At 38.1% G+C, this 26,208-nt stretch overlaps 1 pseudogene; it reads right to left on the reverse strand.

Moving 5' to 3' along the window:
- Window positions 1–16,460: 16,460 nt before the first annotated feature.
- On the reverse strand, window positions 16,461–20,025 carry LOC119249974 (serine/arginine-rich splicing factor 3-like; annotated as a pseudogene).
- Window positions 20,026–26,208: the final 6,183 nt, after the last annotated feature.

Here is a 26,208-nt window from a genome sequence, read left to right on the forward strand (position 1 = left end):
TACCCGTGTAACTGCCCAGATATAGAAAATTCCATCACTGTAGAAAATTCCTTCATACCTTTTTGCAGTCAATCCCTCACCTGCCTGAGGCAACCTCTGATCCAATTTCTATCACAATTAGTTGTGCCAGTTTTAGAAGTTCGTGGAAATAGAATCCTTTATGTCTGTTTTGTTTTTGGCTTCTTTGACTTGGCATAGTGATTTAGAGATTCCTTCGTGATTGCGTGTGCCAGTAGGTTGTTCTTTTTTGTTAAGTACTCTTTTCATTGTACAAATATACCATACAATTTGTCTATTCATTTGTTGTCAGGTATTTGAATTGTTTCGTTTTTGTGAATAAAACTGCTATGAATATTTTTGTACAAATTGTTTTGTGTACTTTTTTAAACTTATCTTGGGTAATATATAGATGTGGAATTGTTGAGTAATATAGTACAGTAAAATTTAACTTTATAAGAAACTGCCAAACTTTTAAAAAGCTATTTTATGCTCCAACAGTAATGTTTTACACCCTCTACCTCACTTACAATCGTTAGTGCTTTTTAAAAAATATTAGCTATTCTGATAGGTGTATAGAGGTATATTACAGTAGTTTTAATTTTTATTTTACAGATGGCTTCTTGATACTGAACATCTTTACATTTGTTTATTTTTCACTTGCACATATTTTTATTTTTTTAAGAAGATTTATTTATTTTTATACAAGAACTGGGGTACAGGCCAGAGGCGCGAGAGGGTGAGAGGATTCACCAGAGACAGAGCTGGGAGCAGAACAGGCAGACGGACCAAAATACACAGACAGACCGAAATACACAGACAGACCGAAATACACTGCTGAGGGGAGCAGTGGGCGAGACAGGAGAGGTCTGCCGTGCCATGTGAGTATCTCCCTGGCTGGCCAGGAATCGAACCCGCACTGCAGAGGCTGCGGACAGCTTCACAGAGCTGCGCTCAACCTGCTCTGCCACCAGGGAAGCCCTTGTTTTTACTTTTAAAAAGATTTATTTATGCATGCAAGCAAGAACTGGGGTACAGGACAGAGGTGTGGGTGGGTGGGTGGGTGAGAGGATTCACCAGAGACAGAATGGGGAACAGAACAGGCAGACTAACTGAAATACACTGCTGAGGGGTAGCTGCGGGCAAGACAGGAGAGGTCTGCTGCTCCATAAGTGGGTTAGCTTCCTGGCTGGGGATCAAATGCTTGGTGCAGTGGCTGCAGATAGCTTCATAGTGCTGTGCTTAATCCCTTGCACCACCAGGGAGGCCTCCCCACACATATTTTTAAATGAAGTCTCTGGCCTCCCTGGTGGCGCAAGGGGTTAAACACCACACTATGAAGCAATCCGCAGCCTCTGCAGCAGGAGTTTGATCCCCAGTCTGCCAGGGAGAAACTACATGGCGAAGCAGACCTCTCCTATCTTGCCCACTGCTCCCCTCAGCAGTGTATTTCAGTAAGTCTGCCTGTTCTGTTCCCCACTCTGTCTCTGGTGAATCCTCTAACCGCCCCCTCCCCACATCTCTGGCCTGTACCCCAGCTCTTGTATGCATAAATAAATAAATCTTAAAAAAAATAAATGAAGTCTCTGCCCTCAAAAAAATTGGGTTGTCGGAGCTTCCCTCATGGTGCAAGGGGTTAATTAAGTGTCAGCACTAGGAAGCAATCGGAAGCAATCTGCAGCTACTGTAGCACTAGTAGAAGTTGGAGCCCTAGCGGGTAAGGGAGCTGACCCACATGGTGCAGCAGACCTCTCCTGTGCCCCGCCCCACTCCTCTGCTTCCCTCAGCAGTGTATTTCAGTAAATCCACCTGTTCTGTTCCCCACTGTATCTCTGGTGAATCCTCTCCCCCCGCCACCTCTGGCCTACACCCCTGTTCTTATATGCATAAATAAATAAATCTTTAAAAAAAATTGGGTTGTCATTCTATTTTTTTAAAGATTTTTTTATTCGTGCATACAAGAACCAGGGTACAGGCCAGATGTACGGGGGGCGGGGGGGGCGGTAAGAGGATTCACCAGAGACAGAGTGGGGAACAGAACAGTCAGACTGACTGAAATACACTGCTGAGGGGAGCAGTGGGCAGGACAGGAGAGGTTTGCTGTGCCACTTGGGTTGGCTCCCTCTGGCTGCCTATAGCTTCAGAGTGCTGAGACTTAGCCCCTTAAGCCACCAGAGAGACTCTTAATGTTACTGCCACGCCATGTGGGTATCTCCCCGCCTGCTGGGATTGAACCTGCGCTGCAGATGCTGTGGACAGCTTCACAGCGCTGCGCTCAACCACCTGCACCACCAGGGAGGCCCTGTCATTCTATTTTAAAGGTTCTTTTTATATACCCTGGACTCAAGATATGAACATACTCAAAGTATTTAGTAAACTTATCTTTGTCAGATATATTAATTGTGAATATGTTCTTTATATTAGTTATGTCCATCAGGAAACCACTGTGGAGATAGAGTTATGAGTTCATGAAATTTATTATGAGCATAGTGTCTGTGAGAGATAAAAAGAGGAGGAAGAATGATTAGGCAGGGAAAACCTATGTAGAGTGATGCTGATCTGTTATAGGAAAGGGGTCAGGAAAGGGAGGAAAAAGCAGTGTTGGGTAAAGGAAGCCTCAGATTATTACACAGATCTGACTAAGTCTTGGCTAACATAAAAGGGAGCTCTGGAACAAAGGGCAAAGAGAAGTCCTGTGTTAAGTGAACATGGCCAGGCCCTGTTACCCCTGCCATGCTCCGTTATTGGATGGCAGAGGCCCTGGAAGGGTGTGACCTTCCATCTAAGACAGATCCTGTAGGTGCTAACAGCTGGGAGCTGGCAGCTGTACGCCTTTGTTAAGAACCAAATAATTTTTCAAGGTCCTTTCAAGTGTGTGATTCTATTTTGTGCAAAGTAGCTTTCTTTCTTTTTTTCTTTTAAATGAACTGTAAATAACCAAGACATCCCTGAGTAAATTTTGGTGTCAAAATGTGAACTTACTCAAAGTACTTAGTAAACTTATCTTGTAGCTGAATATCTTTTATATAAATACCCTAAGATGAGGTCAACCTTTAGGATTCACTATCCTTTTCCTAGCCTTCTGCTTATCTTTCATCCTTGTCTTTTCTTTCAAAGCCTTCAACAATTCTTTTTTATGTCCTTATATTTTCCATCTCCTGCTAAATTTCATTCTTTATCTCAGTCTTCCACACTTTATTTGTGTCTTTTTTAAACTGCTGTTTGTAGTTGGTATAATAAACTCTTAGAGGGCACAGACCTTTTCTTGAGTCCTCTTCAAAGTTTCTAGCATACTGGATTTAATCATTAAATCTCTACTAAACCAGAAGAACTCCTGATTTCCACATACCAAATGAACCATTTTTCCACTCTTCTTGCCTCTTCTAAATTTTCATATGTTTTGCAATCTTCTGTGATTCAGTAACTAAGTTCTTGGGTGATGTCTTTTAAATGCTTATATCAGGCTTTCTCTAAGGCATTAGAGAAATAAAATTGTAGTGAAAATGGTAAGAGCATTGAAAATATGGATTCTAAAGTGAGGGCATTAGAATAAGGATAGTAGATATTAGGTGGATCCTGGGCAGAGTTTACTCCTTTATTTTCAAGTTTTCTGCCTGTATAAGACCACAGCTATAATATAGCTGTCATAGCTGAAAGAAAATTATTAGTCCAATATAGAACATATGTGGGATAGTGGAAGTGATGAAGTAGAAATGTTAGATCAGATGGCTGGTTGATCTTTCTGGTGGCCTATTGATGGGCTTCTATGTCTGGATAGTCTAGATCCATATTAAAAACTAAAAATGGAAATGCCTTATGATTCAGCAACCCCACTTTTACATATCTATCTCTAGGACACAAAATTATCAGCTTGAAAGTATGTGTTCCACAATATTATTGTGGTATTAATTACAATAGCTAAGTTAGGGAAACCTAAGTACCTACTGATAGAAGACTGGATAGGAGAGATGTGGTATATACACACAATAAAATATTCAGCTATAAGGAAAGATAGCACATATCAAAGGACAGTGAAAGGAACTTGAGGGGATTTTGTGAAGCAATGTAAGCCAGAAAGATAAAGAAAAATATTGGATAATTTCATGTATGTGAGTAATACAAAGAAACAAAGTAGATAAACTGACAAAGCAAAACAAATATAAACTAGTGGACACTGATATCTAAACTGAATTTTCTGACATGGAGAGGGAAGGTAGAGGGAGAAAGGATCAAAGGGACTTAACGGATGGTGATGGCAAAAACAAAAAAACTGACTGGAAAAATTGTGAACAAAATAAATGTTGGTTTTGTAACTCACTAAATAAAAAAAAAATCGCCAAACATAACAAAACAGAAAAAATACAGAGTAGAAGGTGCAGAGATTTTCCATATGGATCCTGTCTCCCTCTCCATTTCCCTTCTCAAGCTCCCCCACTATCAACATCTTCAACTATGGAGGTATATTTGTTACAATTGATGAACCTACATGGGCACATAATTTTAATCCAGTGTCCAAGAGTATATAGTTTACAGTTTACTTGTTTTTCACATTGCGGTTTGGTATAATAACAAGTGTACATTATGATAAAATAGCATGTAAATTACTTTCATTTCTGTAAAAATTCTCTGTGTTCCACTTAGTCCTCCTCCTCCCCTTAACACCAGGTAACCACTGATATTTTTATTGTCTCCATAATTTTGCCTTTTCCAGAAAGTCATTTAACAAGAATAATACATGAATGTAGACTTTTTACATAAATTTATTCAGTAATATGCATTCAATTTCCATCTCCTTTCATGGCTTGATATCTCTCTCTCTCTCTCTTTTTTTTTTTTAGCACTAGTTAATATTCCATGATCTGGATATACCAGTTTATTTACTCATTCAGCTATTGAAGAGCATCTTGGTTGTTTCCCAGTTTTGACAATTATGAATAAACTTGCTGTAAACATCCACGTGCAGATTTTTGTGTGGACATAGTTTTCAACTTCGTTGGGTAAATTCCAAGTAGATGATTGCTGGATTGGATCATGTGGTAAGAGTATGTTTAGGAGAGAAACTGCCAAACTGCCTTCCAATTGGTTATAACAGTTTTCATCCTCACTAGCAATGAATGCGTGTTCTATTGCTCCAAATCTTTGCCAGTATTTGTAGTCAGTATTTTGGTCATTCTAACGGGTGTACAGTGGTATCTCATTGTTTTAATTTGCATTTCCATGATGAGACATGCTATGTAGCATCTTTTTATTTGATTATTTGCCATCTGTATTTCTTCTTTGTTGAGGTGTATTTGCAGGTCTTTTGCCCATTTTAGAAGTTAATTTGTTTTCTTAAATGTTGAGTTTTAGAGTTCTTTGGGTATTTTGGATAAGTCTTTTATCAAACATGTCTTTTGCAAATATTTTTTTCTCAGTCTGTGGTTGTCTTCTCATCTACTTCACAGCATCTTTTGCAGTTTTTAAAGTGAAGTCCAGCTTATTAGCACTTTAACTTGTGCACTGTGTCTTTTGTGTTGCATATAAAAAGTCATCACTATTGCTAAGATCATATAGGTTTTCCTTATGTTGTTTTCTAGGAGTTTCGTAGTTTTGCACTTTATATTTAAGTCTGTGATCCATTTTGAGTTAAATAAAGGGCACAAGATTTTTGTTTATTTGCTTGTGGATATTTAGTGGTTTCAGCAAAATTTCTCGAAAAGACTTTTTTCTCCATTGTATTGCCTTTGCTCTTTTCTTTAAGATCAATTATTTTTTAAAAAAGATTTATTTATTTTTATATTTTTAATTATTTTTTTATTTCAACATTTATCATTTTTACATTTTTTTAGACAATATTTGCTTCCCCCCACCCCCTCGGGTGTAGTCCCCATAGAATTTCCTTCCCCAAGGCACCCATGTACCATCATCACAGTCCCCTGTGCTCCTCCCTCCCTTCCTCCCTCTCACACTGCTCCCTCTTCCTCCCCTGCAGTATGTCTCTGGTTTATAGTTGTCTGTTTTTGCTTTGTTGTGTTTTGTACTGTTATTATTAATTTTTTTTACACTGATGTCTTATTTGGTTCCCCTATATTCCTGTTATAAGTGAAACCATCTGATATTTTTCTTTTTCCTTCTGGCTTATTTCACTGAGTATAATTCCTTCTAGCTCCATCCACGTTGCTGTGAAGGGCATGAGTTTATCTTTTTTGATTGCTGAATAATATTCCATTGTATATATATACCACATCTTCTTGATCCAGTCATCTATTTTTGGCATTTGGGTTATTTCCAGGTTTTACCTATTGTAAATAGTGCTGCAATAAACATAGGTGTACAGGTGCTCTTTTGAATCACTGTTTTTGTGTCCTTTGGGTAAATCCCTAGTAGTGGAATTGCTGGGTCATATGGTAGCTCCATTTTTAGTAGACTGAGGAACTGGTCCACAGTAGAACTTGTCCACAGTGGTTGGACCAGTTTGCATCTCCACCAGCAATGTAGGAGAGTTCCTTTTTCACCGCATCCTTGCCAACATTTGTTGTTGCTTGTTTTTTTTTGATATGTGCCATTCTTACTGGTGTCAGGTGGTATCTCAGTGTGGTTTTGATTTGCATTTCTCTGATGATAAGGGATGTTGAACACTTTTTCATATGCTTGTTGGCCATTTGCATTTCCTCTTTGGAGAAATGTCTTCTGAGTTCTTCTGCCCATTTCTTGACTGGATTTTTTATTTTATTTTTGTTGAGCTGTGTGTGTTCTTTGTATATCATTGTGATCAGTCCCTTATCAGTTGGATGGAGAGCAAAGATTTTTTTCCCAATCAGTGGGTGTCTCTCTGTTTTGGTTAATGTCTTCTTTGCTGTGCAGAAGCTTTTCAGTTTGATGTAATCCCAGGTGTTTATCTTTGCCTTCAATGTCACTGCTTTGGGTGATGAGTCTTTAAAGATGTCTCTGAGATGTATGTCTTGTAGTGTTTTCCCTATATTTTCTTCTATATATTTTATGGTTTCAGGTCTTATGTCCAGTTCTTTTATCCATTCTGAGTTGATTTTTGTGCACAGTGAGAGGTCGTGGTCTAGTTTCATTTTTTTTTTTTTTGCATGTGGAGGTCCAGTTTTCCCAGCACCATTTATAGAACAAACTGTGTTCCATTGCGTATTCTTTGCTCCTTTGTTAAAGATTAGTTGTTCATATAAGTGTGGCTTTATTTCTGGGCTCTCTATTTGGTTCCATTGGTCTGTGTGTCTGTTTTTGTTCCAATACCAAACGTTTTAATTATTATGGCTTTGTAGTATAGCTTGAAGTTTGGAAGTGTGATACCTCCTTTCTTCTTTGTTTTCATTAGTACGGCTTTGGCTATTTATGGTTTTTTGTGGTTCCATATGAATTTCATCAGTATTTGTTCTATTTCTTTGAAGAATGTCATTGGGATTTTTACTGGAATAGTATTGAATCTGTATATTGCTTTTGGGAGGATGTCCGGAGCCGCCTGGAGCATGCGCCATGTTGCACATGTGCTCGATGAATTAGGTTTTTCGCCTTCGGAGAGACCCCTGCGTTCTCCTGTAAATCACGCAAGACTGAGAGGCATGATGGGAGGAGCTACAGGGATATAAGGAAGGAACCGCAGGAGGCAGGGAAAGGAATCACTAGGAATCACAAGGAATCACGAGGAGTCTGTAAGGAGATACGGCAAGGGTTACTGCGAGAGGAGCAGAGAGAAGGCCAGGGAAGTAAGAAAGTCAGGAAAAAGAAAGACATGTAAAAGTAGGAAAAGGATAAAGGAAAAATAAAGAAGCAAACGCTAGCGTCAAGTTGTCAAGCCCCTCATTTCAATCCTCAGCCCTTCTCTTCCCGTGCCTCCGAATCCCGCGGGTCGGGACAGGAGGATGGCCATTTTAATAATGTTGATTCTTCCAATCCATGAGCAGGGGAAGTCTTTCCATTTCTTTGTGTCTTTTCAATTTCTTTTAATAGTGTTTTATAATTTTCTTTGTATAGGTCTTTTACCTCTTTTGTTAGGTTTATTCCCAAATATTTGCTTTTTTTGGTTTCGATTATAAAAGGGATGCTTTTCTTGATTCTTTTTCTTCTGATTGATTGTGTATAGGAAGGCTACTGATTTTTGGGTGTTGATTTTGTATCCTGCTACTTTACTGAACTGGTTGATTATTTTGAGTAGTTTTTCTGTGGAGTTTTTAGGGTTCTTTATGTATATTATCATATTGCCTGCAAATAGTGATAGTTTTACTTCTTCTTTCTCTATTTGGATTCCTTGTATGTCTTTCTCTTGTCTTATTGCCCTGGCTAGGACCGCCAGTATTATATTGAAGAGCAGTGGTGAGAGAGGACATCCTTGTCTTGTTCCTGATCTTAAAGGAAAGGCCTTCAGCTTTTCACCATTGAGAATAACGTTGGCAGTGGGCTTTCATCATGTTAAGGTATGTTCCTTCTATCCCGAGAATTTCAAGGGCCTTCATCATAAATGGATGTTGGACTTTGTTGAATGCTTTCTCAGCATCTATTGATATAATCATATATTTTTTTAAAGATTTATTTATTTGTACAGGCACTGGGCATAGTCAGAAGCACGGGAGGGTGAGAGAATTCACCAGAGCCAGAGCGGGGAATAGAACAGGTAGACCAACTAAATACACTGCTGAGGGGAGCTGTGGGCGTAGCAGGAGAGGTCTGTGCCCCATGTGGGAACCTCACCTGGCGGCCGGGGATTGAACTGGCGCTGCAGAGGCTGTGGGCAGCTTCACAGCCCAGCGCTTAACCGCTTTGCCACCAGGGGAGGCCCTGATCATATGGTTTTTATTTTTCTTTCTGTTGATGTGTTGGATTACACTTACGAATTTTTGTATGTTGAACCATACTTGTGTCCCTGGCATGAATCCCACCTTATCGTGGTGTACAATCCCTTTGATGCATTGTTGGATTCTGTTGGCAAGGATTTTGTTGAGGATTTTTGCATCAGTGTTCATTAGGGAGATTGGCCCATAATTTTCTTTTTTTGTGCTATCTTTGTTTGGTTTGGTATTAGTGTAATGTTGGCTTTATAGAACGTATTTGGTAGTATTCCTTCTTTTTCAATTTTTTGAAAGAGTTTGTGTAGGATAGGCACTAATTCACTGCTGAATATTTGGTAACATTCACTTGTGAAGCCGTCTGGGCCTGGGCTTTTGTTTTTGGGGGTGCTTTGATTGCCACCTCAATTTTGCTGCTTGTAGTTGGCCTGTTTAGTTGTTCTAGTTCTTTTTTGTCCCGCTTTGGATGATTATATCATTCTAGGAATTTGTCCATCTCTTCTAGGTTGTTGAATTTGTTTGCATAAAATGTTCATAGTAATCTCTGATTATTCATTTGATTTCTATTGAGTCTGTTGTGATTTATCCTTTTTCATTTGTAATCCTATTTGTATGTGTTTTCTCCCGTTTTTTTCTTTGTGAGCCTGGCTAGAGGTTTGTCCATTTTGTTTATTTTTTCAAAGAACTAACTTTTGGTTTCATTGATCTTTTGGATTGTTTTTTTAATTCCCAATTCATTTATTTCTGCTTTGATTTTTATTATTTCCTTTCTTCTACTAGCTTTAGGGTTTTTTTTTTTTTGTTCTTTTTCTAGCTCTTTGAGATGTGAGATTAGGTTGTTTCTTTGAGCTCTTTCTTGTTTGTTGATATGAGCATGTATTGCTATATATTTTCCTCTTATTGCTGTTTTTTATGCATTCCATACATTCTGGAAATTGGTGTCCTCCTTGTCGTTCAACTCAAAGTATTTATTAATTTCTTCTTTGATCTCCTCATTAGTCCAGTGGTCTTCCAGTATTGTGGATTTCAATCTCCATGAAGTGGGAGGGATCCTTGTTTTCTTTTCATGATTTATTTCTAGCTTGATGCCTTTATGATCAGAGAAGATAGTTGGAATGATTTTGATCTTCATGTATCTGTTGATGTTTGTCTTGTGGCCCAGTATGTGATCGATTCTGGAGAATGATCCATGCTCACTTGAGAAAAATGTGTACTCGGTCTTTTTGGGTGCAGTGTCCAATAGATGTCTGTTAAATCCATGACTTCTATGCCTTTATTTAGGGCTCTAGTGTCTTTGTATATTTTTTGTCTCATTGATCTGTCCATTGGTGAGAGTGGGGTATTGAAGTCTCCCACTATATATGTATTTTCTTTAATGTCTGTTTTAAGAGACAGACATTAATAATTGTCTAATATATTTTGGTGCCCCTTCACTTGGTGAGTATATGTTGATGATTGTTATATGTTCCTGATGTATTGTCCCCTTGATCATAATGTAGTGTCCATCTATGTCTCTTTTTACCTTTTTTAATTTGAAATCTATTTCATCTGATATAAATACGGCTGTTCCTGCCTTCTTTTTTGGTCCATTTGCTTTTAGGATTGTTTTCCAACCTTTAACTTTCCATCTATGTTTATCTTTTGTGGTTAAATGTGTTTCCTGGAGACAGCAGAAGGTTGGATTTTATTTTTTAATCCAGCCTACTACTCTGTCTTTTTATAGATGAGTTTAATCAATTTACATTTAGAGTTAATATTGATATGTTGGCATCTGTTTTTGCCATTTTGTTTGTCTTTTTTTGTGATTTTATTCCTTGCTTTTTTCTGTTCTTCTTGTTCATTCCTCTGTTAGTTTTGGCTTTAGGACTTCTTGTAGAATTTTTTGGAGTGGGGGCTTAGTTGTAATGAATTTCTGGAGTTTCTGTTTGTCTGAGAAGGTCCATATTTTTTCTTCATAGAGGAAGGAGAGTTTTGTAGGGTAAAGTATTCTTGGCTGGCATTTGCTGTCTTGAAGTTTGCTGAATATGTTACTCCATTCTCTTCTTGCCTGTAATGTTTCTTCGGAGAAGTCTGAAGTTAACCTGATTGGTTTTCCCTTATAAGTTATCTGTTTCTTCCCCCTTGCCAGTTTCAGTTTTTTTTCCTTGTCTTGGACTCTTGTAAGCTTTACTATTAGGTGTCTTGCTGTAGTTTTCTTTTCATTGTGGTAATTGGGAGTTCTTCTCGCTTCTTCTATGTCTATATTCATCTCCTTTTTTCATGCTTGGGAAGTATTCTTCAATTATGTCCTTGAATAATTTCTCAGTTCCGTTGTCTTTCTCTTCACCTTCTGGAATGCCTATAACTCTTGCATTTCTTCTCTTCATGGAGTCTGATAATTATCTAAGAGTCTCCTCATACTGCATCATTTGCAGTTCTCTCCCCTTTTCTCTTTTGGCTCTTTTTGTTTCTGTATCTTCGATAGTACTGATCCGTTCTTCCATTTCATCGATTCTGTTTTCACTTTTCCCAGAGTTCTTTATCTCCTCTAGTAATTTTTTAATCTCCTGCGTTTCTTTTCTTTCCTTTCTTAAGGTCTAAATTTCATTCTTCAGTTCAGTGATTATTTGTCTCAAATTATTTTTTTCCTTTTCGTTTTCTTTCTGCTTTTTAATCATGATGATCATTAATTCTCTATTTGATAGGCCTAGAAGTCCTTCCATGTCATTGTTGAGCTCTGGTGACCGTATTTCTTTTTGTAGTGTGTTCTCCTGCGGGCTTATTTGGTTATTTATATTTTTTCTTCTCCCTGTTGTTTGCTTTCTAATTAGTTGTATGCGTTGGGACATTATGCCACTGGTGTTGGCAAGTATCTCTTTGTAGTGCTCCTTTAGGGGTGCTGGAAACTTTACCAGACTGAGACCAGCACTGGTAGGCCCAACTCCACCAGGGTGTTGATGCTGTTTTGCTGGGCACTGTTCCTTACAGTTCCCTCTCTCTGTATTTACTCAGTTCCAACAGGGAATCAGCTAGTTGGTGATTTTGTTCTGGTCACGAGGTGGCGCCAGAGATCCATACTTGCTGAACTGTGCTTTTTCCCAGTGGTTCTCTGTGAAATGGTGGGGGGGGGTGAGGAAGAGGGGAGGGGGAAAGGGAAAGAGGGGAGCACCTCAACATAGGGGCTCTTATTCAAGCTTGGTGCTGTGTCTGCTCCGTGTTCACCAGGTGCTGTGCCCGCAGTTGTATGGATCCCGCTCCCTGACTTCTACACTCTAGGTCTCGGTTCCAGGGCTATCAGACCCAAAACACTGGCTGTCACCCTATGCAGTGCCCGCTGCTATGGCACACCCCGGATCCTGGGCCTGGCTCTCAATTCCAGGATAGGGTCTTGCTCCACGCCTTATTTCCCTCCTTACCCCCATTTGCATGCCCACCCTCTCTCAGAGCCTGAGGGTGTTTTTGGGATCCCTGGTTTCCAACTATCAGGATGTTGGTGATTTTTTTCTGGTTACTAGGTGGCGCCAGAGATCTTTCCTAGTGTCCTTCCATAACTGTTTTTATCCCCGGTGGGTCCAGGGGAACAGAGTTGGAGTGGTGTGGAGAGCCTCAACGGCATCCCGCGCTCCAAATTTCGTGCCCCAGGTCTCAGTTCCGAAGCCATCAGATCCAGGACGCGGGCTGTAGTCCAGTTCAGTGTCCGCAGAAATGGCACCTTTTCCACTCCACTCCCATATCTGGGCGCTTGGTTTCTGATTACTTTGTGAGGGACATTCACCTCAATGAGGGCTCCTGTGCATCTCCCTGCAAGCCTAGGTCGCAGGCGCCGGGACCTGGGCAGCAGTGAACTGCAATCCACATATGCTTTTTGAGTGGGCTGCTTTTCCACACAAGCTTACTGGCTGGCCTTGGGCTATTTGTAGTTCTCCAAGGAGTCCTTATCTTCCTCTAATGGCACCCGGAGCCGTTCGCTCACCTCCGCAGAGATTCCTGCCTGGTTCTTCACAGCTCCAGTTCCCAGCATGCGGTGCCTGAAATAGTTCCTTTCCACTCACAGTCCCACTTAATGTGTAGTTTGTTCTTGTTGGTTGTTTTTGTTTGTTTGTTTTCCTCCTTTCTGTTGGTTGGAGAGTGCCGGTTTTTTTGTGTGTGGGGGAGAGTAGCAAAGTTCTGAGCTTTCCTCCCTTCTGGTTCCCTTTTATGGCAACTTTTTTCTTTGGGCAGTTTGCCAGAGTCTCCAGTTTATCTTCCATGTCCCAGTTCTCTCAGGGACCTGACACTTTTCCTCCCTATTAACTTTCTTTTTTTAATGGAAGATCTTACTTGCAGCATTTCCCCACCGCCATGTTGTTCTCTCTCCAAAAGATTTATTTATTTATGCTTACACAAACTGGGGTCTAGGCCAGAGGTTTGGGGGTGGGGGTATGTGTGAGAGGACTCACCAGAGACAGAGTGGGGTGCAGAACAGGCAGATGTACTGAAATATATACTGCTGAAGGGATCAGTAGGCAGGACAGGAGAGGCCTGCTGTGCCATATGTGGATTAACTCCCTGGCTGGGGATTGAACTCATGCTGCAGTGGCTGGCCATAGCTTGATAGCTCTGAGACTTTAACCCCTATGCCTCTAGGGAGGCCCAGTTTATTATTTTTATGTGGGCCTATTTTTGGGTTCGATGTTCTTTTCCACTGACCTATTTATTTATTCTTTTTTTTCATTTTTAAAATTTATTTATTTATGTATATTTTTACATCATTGTTCATTTTTGTACAATATTTACTTTCTCCTCTTAGGTGTAGTCCCCATAAAATTCCCACCAACATATTTATCTATTCTTTACCAACTATCCTCTTGATTAGTCTATATTAAGTCTTCAAATTGGATCCTGACATTCCCATGGTTTTGTTCTTCTTCTGCAGTATTTTGTTGGCAATTCTGGATCTTTTGATTATTGATATACACTTTAGAATCACTTTGTCAATGTTAATACAAATAACTTGTAAGGATTTTGATTGGGATTACATTGACTCAAGTTGGAAAGAATGGATCTTGACAATATTCAGTTTTCCTCTCCATAAAAATCAGAGTTTTATTTAATCCAGTCCAATCCAATCTTGGATTAGAATTTTTTTCTCCTGGGCCTCCTTGGTGGTGCAGGGGTTAAAGTCTCAGCCACTATCAAGCTATCACCAGCCACTGCAGCATGAGGTAGATCCCTGGCCTGGGAGCTGACCCACATGGTGCAGCAGACCTCTCCTGTTTTGCCTGCTGCTCCCCTTAGCAATGTATTTCAGTAGATCTGCCTGTTCTGCTCCCCACTCTGTCTCTGGGAATCCTCTTACCTGCTGCACTTCTGGCCTGGACCTCAGCTCTTTCATTTGTTGAACAAATAAAATAAATCTTAAAAAAAATTTTTTTTTCCTCCTATAGATCATGTATATATATTTGCTAGGTTATTACCTTAGTTTTTTTGTGTGTGTGTTAATGTAAATGGTAATGTGTTTTTTTTAATTTTAAATTCCAGTTGTTCACTGATGGTTTATAGGGAGTTGATTGGCTTTTGTATACTGACATTGTATCCTGCAACCTTGAGGTACTTGCTTATTAGCAGCAGTATTATTGCTGTTTCTACATGGATAATCATGCTACCCATGGACAAAGATAGTTTTATTTCTTCCTTCACAATCTGTATACCTTTGTTTTTATGTCTCGCCACATTAGCTCTAACTTCCTGTATAATGTTAAAAAACAGTTTTAAGAGGGACATTCTTGCTTTGTTTTCAAAACTGCTATGGAACAGCATAGCTTCCCTCATGCCTCCAACCTTCTTACCAGGAGTGAGGAAATAATGGCATTTGTGAGGTCAGGTTTTGTCAAACTTGTGACTATACTGATAGCCAGACTGCTGTTGAGGACATTGTTCTACCACAGTTTCTTTTGTGTGAGCTCATATAGGGTGAAATTTGCTTTGAAAACTTTGAATAGTTTGCATGGATAGCTGTACCTCTACTGAATAAATAGATTATTTTTGTCTTAGGCTTATATGAATCATGCAACAAATTGTATTTTACTATCTTTGTGGTCTGCTAGAATCTGTAGATTTAATTTTGTGGCCTACCTCTGAAAGTCTCACTAACTACATACATGTTGCATACAAACTTAACTCTACCACACATCTAAATTTTTTATTCTTGTTTTTATTATATATTTTAATTTATTTTCTTGTATTGTGTAATTTTTTCCACCTGAAAATAAGTTTTATTTAAATAAAGTTTTTTATATAGTACATAACATGAGGGAAAAACCAAACAAGCCAAAAACCAGCTTTTCACTTCATATGACATTGGGTGGTTGCTCCTAGTAAGTCGTAAGCTCTACAGCTAACTAGCTGCATGACTGATGAGTTTGAAATTTATTCCATTATCAAGTATAACTGTGGTATAAAACTGGCCTCACATTTTCTTTGATTGGACATTAATTAGCTAAGATATGTCTAGTCAAAAAGACCTTTGTGGCAAGCCATATACCCCTCCCCTGAGCTCTGGTCAGGTTGAAGACACCAGGGCATTCTTCTGCTATCAAAGTCTCTCCCTAACAGTCCAGCTGTCATTGCCTTATCTCCTCATCTCCTGTCACTTCCACCAAGGCTGTTTGGGTGGTGACATTCTTTTAAAACAAGGAAATCTATAGATAACAGAGCAACTTCTGGTTAGATATAGCTGATTGTGATCTTGGGGTGCTGGCCAAAACAACACATTATTCCTTTGTTTCAGGCTAGATTTGAAATTCTTTCTCTCTGGGGTGTGGGATGAATCCTCAGCAGTCCTGAACTCTCAGTGCAGGTAAAGATCAGTCCCATCGGGAGAGAGAGGGGCTAGTGCAGATCAGAATGTCTGCTCCACTATTGTCTTTACTGAATATCCAGTCTGTTTGGATATCCAATCTGTACTCCAGAATATCCAGTCTGTACTCCACCTCCACAAGGTTTGGCCAATTTCAAAAGAGTGCATCTCTACACATTTGCTCTCCTCCTTCCCAAGGACCCCTGAGTTTATCCCTTAACACTTGGGTTCCCAACTACTACTCATATTCTCTCCACCTGCTTCCTGTTTAATGAGACCTGAATTTCCCTCCTTATTGTCAATCCTACTGAACTCTGCACTTGACTCTACCATCCAAGGGATAAACAGTTCCACTCCTGGCTGCAGGACTATCTCTCCAAACAGTGTCCCTCTGACATGCTGCTCCAAGTGAAACCAGGCCCCACCAGGGCAATGCCCCTTGATAAAGTCTCCTTTACTCATTGCCAGGGCCTACCACATCTAGCATGCTTCCATTTCCCACCCCAGGGCTCAATGGGTTCTGCAGGGGCCTCCTGAGGCAAGGCTGCTTCCAAGTCCTGTCATCCCACTCCATTTAGATTTTCTATTTCTTCATGATTTAGTCTTGATGTATAAGTTGTATATTTGTAGAAATTCATCCATTTCTTGTAGGTTATACAATTTGTTAGGATGTAATTGTTCATCATACTCTCAAGACACTATGTTTCTGTAATATTAGTTGCCATGTCTCCTTTTTCTTTATTGATATTGTTTATTTGAATCACTCTTTTTTTCATAGTCTTAAGTCATAGTTTGAAGTGTTTATCTTCAAAAACCAGTTTCTTTATGGTAATGATGTTTTTTACTGTCTGTCTTCACTATTAGAATGTAAGATCTACAAGAGTAGAGATGCTGTATGTTTTCTTTCTTTTTTTTTTCTTCTTACTTCTGCTCTGGGTCTTCTATTACATTCTACTGATCTGATTATGTACTACCATATAGTTAATATACTATTTTAATTCTATTAAATATACATTAATTAGATCTCCCAAAACCTTGTCTCTTTAATTAATCTTTCAAATAACCCCATTTTCAGATTTATCAATTCCACTGGGCATTTGTTTCTTTTGTATCTAGATGATTAATTTATATTTGTGTTCTTAGCAACAGCCTCTTTTTTAAGGCTTACCTTGTTATTTGCTTTTTAAGCTTTTCTTTCTCTCTCTCTCTCTTTTTTAGTAGGACGTTCTGCTCATTTATTTTCGAGATGCTGTATGTTTTCTTACTACTTTGTCACCAGTGTCTAGAACAGTGTATAAGTCATAGATACTCAACAAATATTTGTTAAATAAATAGATGGAAGGATGAATGATATGACCTTTAGCTTCTCACTTTACTCAACTATTTAGAAAAATTTGTTCTGACCATACCCTTAATCTTTTATTTTGATAACAGCAACTATATTAGGACACATAGTGTATGTGTATGGAGTGTAGTAGAATGACTGCTATCTATTACTCAGTCTGTATGGACATCAGCACACATTTGTTGCTAGGTGACTTTCTTATTAGGACTACATTTAGTTCTGGCTTAAAAATGCAGGGCAAAAGGGCCTCCCCAGTGGCGCAGCAGTTGAGCGCTGGGCTGCGAAGCTGCCTGCAGCCTCTCTGCTCCCCGCTCTGGCTCTGGTGAACTCTCTCACCCTCCCGTGCTTCTGACTGTACCCAATGCTTGTATAAATAAATAAAAAAAAATTAATAAAGTTAAAAAAAAAATCCAGGGCAAGATCATGCATGCCAACTTTGTCCGGGTTTGGAATTAACATATAGCTTGGAATAAACTTAAATTTTAATAAGACCCAGCTTTTCAAATCTCATTTTACCATTTCTTAGCATTTTTCTGGGCAAGTGATCTTTTCTCTTTGAAAGTTCTCATTTCTGATATGGGAGTAATTGTTCTTTTCTTGTAGGGTTGATATCAGGGTTTAGTGAAATCACGTAATAAGTACCTACTGAATGCCTGGCATTATGATCAATAAATGCTGGTTTATTTCCCTTTCTACCATCTTGTGACCAAATTAACTTTCCTATTCTGGGACAGTCATTTTCTACAAAAGAACATCTTTTACCTGAAAGGGTTGTGCAGATAATTCCATTTCATTAAAAAATGGTGATTTAATGATTTACTTAGAAATAGGCTATGACTTCTAGTATGAAACTCATCTGGAATATGTGCAAAGAACTACTATTATTTTCTTACTGTCAAGAAAGCTGATGGAATACTTTATGAATATGCACAAAACAGTGTTAACATCTGAAAAAATATCATATGATGACCTGCACATGATATAAACATAAGATTTGTCACTTCTCAAGCACTTAAAATATTGCTCCATTTCTTATACCTTTGTATTGCACATGCTTATTTGGTAATGTCGGTCTGCCTCCTTACTTCTGTAGCTAAAGTGATATAGTCCTGTTTTATCATTGTCCAAGTGATTAAAGGTGCCAGGTAGGTCTGTATTCCTTTAGCAACATCCCTGATGTCCAGTTCTTAAAGAAGAAAAGACAGTGAGCACCTGGCTTCAGGGGATGTGTTCTGTGGGAATATATATTTTTAGAAAGTTGTTTATGATTTTTTTTCTTCTGTACAACCAGAAGAGCAGAGGAATATATTTCAAATTCCCACTGTCAAGTGCTCCCTGTTCTTTTATTAGAATTTGTAAAATTCTACCCTTTTGAATCCTGTCAGCAATCTTTGGATATGCTCCAGGTTTTCTTTCATAAAGTTCTCAGCACACAAAGTTGAGTGGTCTGGGCAGGAAATGTTTATGTGAGAGTGCATGCACTTGTGTGTGTGTGTGTGTGTGTCTATCTGAAACTGCTTTGATTGAAATGCCAATATTCTGTCTCTTTCTGGTCTGAATTTAATATGGCAATAAAATGGGAAGCACCCCCTTGCATAGTGAAGTATAGTAGTTGAGCCTCACCATTTATTTAGTCAAGTCAGTTGTCATTAACTTTTGAGTTTAGGGGAAAAACATTTTCCTGGAGTTGAGACTATTCTCCATGTGTCAAGAGATCGAGATCATATCAAATCTTGAGGGATGATGGGTGTGAGTGGAAATTTTTAGTTTTATTGTTTGAAAAAGTATCTATATTTTTAATTCTCATTTTTTCAAGTTAAATAATAATTTGTAACCAAAACCTTAATTCCAAAGATTCTCACAAAACATATAACAAAATAAGAGCCTGAAAAAAAATCTTGTTCAGTAACTCAAAAGTTCAGCTCTACAATGTACCTTAGATAGTCTCAAATTTCCAAATAAAAATGTTATAAAGAGCTATACATTAATACACAGCAATCACATAAGGAACTTATATTGGAAAGCAAAAAGATTCTACACCAAATACCTAGTGTGAATACTAGTTGGAGTTTAAACAAGATGAAATAAAATGAAAAACCTTACTCTAATCTAGCTTTAATGGTGCAAATTTTATTTTTATCTACTGACTTGTGTTCCAGCAGCCTTTAAAGTCTACTTGTTCAACTACAGCTGTATACTATCCATATCCTAGGTATGGAAAAAGAAAGTCTTGGTTCAATTTTTGCCAGCTCTGTTTCCATAATACTAATCATACTTTATAGGCAGAATTTAGAGCTTTATTATCAGTCTATGCAAGGCTAATAAAGTTCAAAGAAAATTCAGTTTTGCTTAAGGGAACATTGTAAAACTAACAATTCTTGATATTACATGCCTCACATGATCCATTTCAAAACATAGAGAATTATATCTTTATGTGTCACTATCCCAAGAGACAAACATGATCAGCTAAAATATCTTAAAAACGCACTGAGCTTATGATGTTGCAAGCAAAACTTGAAGCTACTGTATATATACTTCTGTCAAATGAAATTATTTCCTCTACAATACTCCTCTTGAAAGATGGTCTGTTTTCTTTCATTTTACCAAATCGGACAGGAGACCTTGAGAAGTCTTGGGATGGTTTGAGATTTCTTTTGTATGACAGTGATTTCTCTCTTCTATCTCTCTCTAGAAAAGGACTTGCTCCAGCTATGGGAGAAGCTTCTTGGTCTTGGAGATCTGAGGTGAGGTGGAGGACTCCTCCAATAATAATCTCAAGGGCATGGATCCCAAGAAGGAGGTGACCCATGATTTCTAATTCTCTTTTCACCACTTGATAGTTCCACTCTTATATTACAGCCACAGCATTCTCCCATCTATCAATATCTCTCAAACAGCATCAGCTTCATCACAGGGATCTTCAAAGTGAACAAAAGTAAAGCCAGGAGTGTTTCTAGCAGTCCGCACACTTACAAGTGGGCCATAATAGCCAAAATCTCATTCCAACTCAGTCTTGTTACCATTTTTTTCCAAGATTACCTACATAAAACTTAGTCCAAGGAGCAGGAATCACGATTCATTGTGATAACTTGGGTTAGAAATGCAGAGTTTCAAGGATCTTCCCTCTGACCCTTGCAGACACTTTCCCTGACCCAGTGTCCATGAAATTACTAATTTTCAACTTCTTTTGAAAAATATAAATCACCTAATATTGGTGAGTCAAAGCTTTTTACTTCTTCCCAAATCATCAGATAATGGATTATAGAGCTTGTCCAGTTGCACAAGTTGGCTCGTGGTCTGCATTTTCAAAAAAACACTTTGTAGTTGCTCTCAGAATTCTGCATCACCTGAAGTTTTGAGGTTTGGGTGGGAACAAGTGATACAAAAACCAATGTTAAACAATAACATACTAGGAGGGAAGACCTCAGCTATTTCTTTTATTATTTGTGAGCTGATTCTGGTTCAAAACTTGCTGTGGTCTGGGAAACCAAAAATTTAATTGGGTGGTAAACACAGGAGAAAAAACATAACTGAGGTGATAGGTACAATCATGAGCCCTGTAATGGTTAATTTTATATGTCAACTTGACTGGGATAAGGATTACCCACTTAGCTGATAAAACATTGTTGGATGTGTGTGTGAGGGTGTTTCAAGAAGAGATTAACACTTAAATGGGTAGACTGAGTAAAAAGAATTTGTCCGACCTGTCCAGGTGGGCATTATGATTCAATCCATTGAAGTCTGAATGGTAGAAGAAGAGGACAAAATGGTAGAGGAAGTACAAAATCACTCTTTTTTCTTGAGATGAGACACCCATCTTCTTTTGCCCTCAGATATCAGTGCTTCTGGTTCTTGGGCTTTTGGACTCAGATCAGGAACAATATCAATGACCCTCCGATTCTCATGCCTTTGGATTTGGACTGAATTATATCACCCAATTTCCTGGTTCTCTAGCTTGTAGATGGCAGATCATGGGACTTCTTGTCTCCATAATCACATGATCCAATTCTGATAATAAATTTCTACATAAATATATATTTTTATGTATATGTATATATGTATATATATACATGTATATATGTATATGTATATATGTATATATATGTGTATATATATTTATGTATATGTATATATGTGTATATATATATATAAAATTTCCTAGAGGTTCTGGTTCTCTCTAGAACCCTGACTAATATAAGCCCCCTATGTAGAAAGAAACAGACCTTCTTTTCCAGATTATGTCCACTTCAGGGATTATTTTTTTGAGTCTGGTAGGTTTCTTATAGCACTATAGCTAGATTAATTGGCTCATTCATAAATTCGTTCTGTGACTACTATGTGCTAAATACCATGCCAGGTTGTGAATTCAAAGATAATTCAAATATAGTTCACGGCATAGCTCTCTGACTTGACTTCAAGCTATTTCCTAGCAGAGAGCTTACAAGGAAAATAAATTATGAGCATCAGGAAATCATAATATAAGTTAGAAAGTGAAATGTCATTAAAGTATACAGATAAAGAGAGGTAGAGATGAATTGTTCTGAGTAGGGAAAAAAGATATTTGCTAGAGGGATAAGGAAAGACTTTAAAAATTTCAGTTATACTTCAGATTTATAGAAAAAGAAGGCAAATACTTTCCAGGTAGTCAAAAGTACAGTTGTGGAAAAAAATAGAACATAGAATGTATGCATTCCTTGTGGTGGTGGGCAGGGGAGATGAAAAGATAAAAAGGACATTCCAGAGCCTCCAAGGCCTGTTTTAGATTTACAATTTTGAAATTCTTTGAGTACTTCTGGAAATCCAACTATCACAGTAGTAGTAGGTACTTGGGAGTGGGTGTGGGCTCCTCTTTGGTGTTTTCTGACACCACTGCTGACAATAACTATGTGTCATTTTTCTACACTAATTCTCCAATTCTTTGACTCCAACTGGGTGTTCAAGTCAATTCAATTTGGACATTATCTACTTGGAATTAGCATCAGACTTCACAGTTAAAAGATTCAGTCTCATAAGATTGCCCCCATTTCAGATGCCAGCTACAGTTGGGGTACCTAGTAACCTGTACTTCTGCCTGATCGACTAAGTCAGGGCACGTACAGACTTTCACTCAACTTTCATAATTCACTCCAGTGACTGAAAGAACTCAGGGAAGTGCTTTACTTAATACTGCAGTTAATTATAAAGGGTGCAAGTCAGGAAAAATCAGATGGAAGAGAGGCATATGGCAAGATATGATGCAAAGGTTGAAGAGCTTCTGTGCCCTCTCCAAGTGTGCCACCTCCCAGAATATTGATGTATTCATCAACCCAGAAGCCATGTAAACTCTGTCATTTATGATTTTTCTAATGGAAGTTTTATTACATAGACATGATTGATGAAATCATTGACCATGGGTGATTGAACACAATTTTCAGCCCCTCTCTTTTTTCTGGGGTTGCAGGGGAGTGGAGCTTAAAGTTCTGACACTATAATCATGCAGTTGTTTTTTTGGTCAACAACCCCCACCATGGATTTTCTCATGAGCATACAGAAGACACTAAATTCCAAGGGTTTTAGGAGATCTGTGCCAGAAAATGGGGGTGAGGAAGTACATTTATATAGCACAGGGGCATAGGCTATTTACTTAAACATCTTTCTAAGGAGGACAATAGCACCTAGAGCAGACTTGGATGATAAAAGGAGAAGCAGCATGGAGCTCTGAGGTAACAATAGATAGCACGACCTGGATCAAAATCAGTATGTGTTGGGAGATTCTGGGAAAGGATAAGGGCATGGGCCAAGGTTGGGTGAGGGGAACAGGATTGATTAAACATTGCTGAAGACTGTTTTACACTATTTGGTATTGTTAACTCTATCTAGAGTTTTCTGGGCTCTCACTTAAGGCAAGATAGAAGAGAAAAAGATTTTTTCTTACATTTCTATTTTGCTCTTTTTACCAGATTATTTCTATTGGAGTAATGCTCTTATGGAAAAGGGAAATTAAGTCCAAACTAGTTTCAGTTCTGGGATGATCATCTGGATTTTATTTGTCTGGCAGGGAATGATCCATCTTGTTAACAATCAAAGAGTAAATATGTGTAGAAAAATTTAAAGAATATAATGACAAGCTGCCTTGACTCATTTAAAATGTTCACGTTTTTCTCTTTGCTACTGGTAGTTCAATGTTTGTAGGTAAGAAGTTAGTTGACTGGTCCTAACAATGGAATAGAGAGGTAAACTCAGGACCCCACAAAAACTGAAGGTTTACTTTTTCCTTTCTTCTTACAGACATTTAAGAGGTCAGTGAGTGTGACTTGAATGCTCTGAAGAATCAACTTTAGACTCTATCTAAGTTTGTACATATGACATAACAAAATGTCACAAGCTGGGTGACTTACAAACAACAGAAACTTATTTGTCACAGTTTTGAAGCTAGAAAGTTCAAGATCAGGATGCCAGCATGATTGGGTTCTGGGAAAGACATTTCTCAGTTGCAGATTGTCAACTTCTCTCTATGCCCTCACAGGGTGGAAAAGGGGCAAGTGAACTCTCTAAGGTCTATTTTATAAAAGTGCCTATTTTGTTCATGAGTATTCAGCCCAGATGTCTCATCCCTAATACACATTAAGTACTAGGATTTCAGCCTAATAATTTTGGGGATGTGAACATTCAAGCCATAGTAAAATCTATTTTGATGACTTCCACCTTCAAACATATAGTACAGTACTGGAGTTTCTTGTAAAAGTGGAGATTCATAAACTCCAGAAATGGCATAGCAAAATTATGGAAAGGAAAAAAGAAGCTAACATGAAATAACACTCACCACACAGTGGGCCCTGTGCTGAATTCGTTACCTGTATAATTTCTTGATTCTCCCAAGAAACTTTTGAGCTTAGATTTGCCCAATCCTATTTAAAGAGAAGGAAACTGAGGTTCATATAAGTTAAATAACTTGTCTAAGTTCATTTGAATAATAGGTCAATGTACTAGTCCATCTGACTACAAGCCTATGATCTTTCCAAAACATAACACAATAGGTGTGGTAATAGTATTTCGGAGACTTTGATTTTGGAGTTAGAAGGAATCTTGGAATCAGTGACAAATAGTATTGAAACAGACTTTAAAATTATCTTTAGTGATTGCTCACTCCCATCTTACTACCTAGTGGTCTCTGGACTCTGACATTACTTCCAGCACATCTGCTGCTAAGGAAGAGCCCAAAGGGGGCAACAATTGGATAAGTAATTCTGAAGTTCATCAATATAGGACAGAATGATGAGAATGGGAAAAAATATAAAAAAGAAAATTAATGGAAGAAGAGGGCTAATCCTTTGATATATTTAGAATATTATATATCAACAAAAATTAGTAAATTTAGCTCAAGAATAGGATCATAGATGAATGGAAAAGGCTATACCTTCTAGAAGCAAAATCTAAAATTAAATATACAATAAAGATGATACATCAAGTCATTGAGAAAGATTAGACTAATTACTGTTTTGGGGAAGTTTATATAAATGCAAAGAAAAAAATGTCAGTACAAATCATGACCTTATATTATGTCTAAAGAAATTTCTGCTGGTGGGAGTATAAACTGGTCCAACCACTATGGAGAGCTGTGTTGAGATTCCTCAACCTACTAAAGATAGAGCTTCCATATGATCCAGCAATTCCACTCCTAGGTATTTACCCAAAGGACACAGAAACAGTAATTCCAAAGGGCACCTGTACCCTTCATTTATAGCAGCACCATTTACAATAGCTAAGCTATGGAAAAAACCCAAATGCCCCAAAATAGATGACTGGATCAAGAAGATGTGGTACATATACACAATGGAATATTACTCAGCAATCAAAAAGATAAACACATGCAGTTTGCAGCAACATGGATGGAGCTAGAAGGGATCATGCTCAGCAAAATAAGTCAGAAAGAAAAAGAAAAACACCGCATGGTCTCACTCATAGCAGGAATTTATAAAACCTAAACAAGGGACCAGGAAAAAGACTGATTAATACAAAGTAAAAATCAAAATCAACAAGCAACTATGGGCCAGAGACGCACTGCGGCAGGGTGGGGGTGGGGGCATGGGGAGAGGAAGGATTAGGGTCAAAATAAGAGGGGTGCAATTGTATGGGGAATATAGCCAAAATGAAAATGCATACATTGTGCAAAAATGAAAAATATAAAATAAAATATTAAAAAAAGAAATTTCAGATGCATTAGTAAATTGTGTTTGAATAATGAAAATAGTAGAAGAAAGTTAAGATTAACATTTATTTGATCTCTGAGTAAGAAAAGGAGTTCTAAACATAAAATAAGTCAGAGAAATCATGAGAGAAAAAAACTGACAAGCCTATATCCAAAAGATGGGAGAAGGATGGTGAGGATGTTGAGGCAGCAATGCTCATCTGCTGTTGGTGGGAATGCATTTTGGTGTAGTCTCTGTGGAAAATAAAAGTGGAAATATAATATGATATAGTAGTATTACAGCTAGGAATTTAGCCAAAAAACATGAAAACTCTAATATGAAAAGATTTATCAATGTCTATGGTTATAGCAACATTTTCTTTTTAATTAATTAATTAATTAATTTAAATTTTATTTTTATATTCCCCATACAATTACAACCCCCTTATTTTGACCCCAACCCCTCCTTTTCCCACTCCCCATCCCCCATAGAGTGTCTCTGGTTCATAGTTGTTTGTTGATTTTGATATTTTCTTTCTTATAGTTATTCTTTTTCCTGGTCCCTTATTTAAGTTTTCTAGATTCCTGCTATGAGTGAGACCATCCGGTATTTTTCTTTTTCTTTCTGGCTTATTTCGCTGGGCATGATCCCTTCCAGCTCCATCCATGTTGCTGCAAATTGCATGTGTTTATCTTTTTTGAATGCTGAGTAATATTTCATGGTATATATGCACCACATCTTCTTGATCCAGTCATCTATTTTTGGGCATTTGGGTTGTTTCCAAAGCTTAGCTATTGTAAATAGTGCTGCTATAAACATAGGGGTGCAGGTGCTCTTTGGAATTGATGTTTCTCTGTCCTTTGGGTAAATACCTAGGAGTGGAATTGCTGGATCATATGGAAGCTCTATGTTTAGCAGGTCAAGAAATCTCCACACAGCTCTCCATAGTGGTTGGACCAGTTTGCACTCCCACCAACAGTATAGCAACATTTTTCATAACTGTCAAGTCATGGACCTGCCTAAATGCCCATAGACATATGACTGGGCAAATGAATTGTGGAGTATATATTCAATGGGACACAATACAACTGTTAA

Source organism: Talpa occidentalis, unplaced genomic scaffold, assembly GCF_014898055.3.
Source record: "Talpa occidentalis isolate TD23 unplaced genomic scaffold, MPIMG_talOcc4v2.1, whole genome shotgun sequence".
NCBI lineage: Eukaryota > Metazoa > Chordata > Mammalia > Eulipotyphla > Talpidae > Talpa > Talpa occidentalis.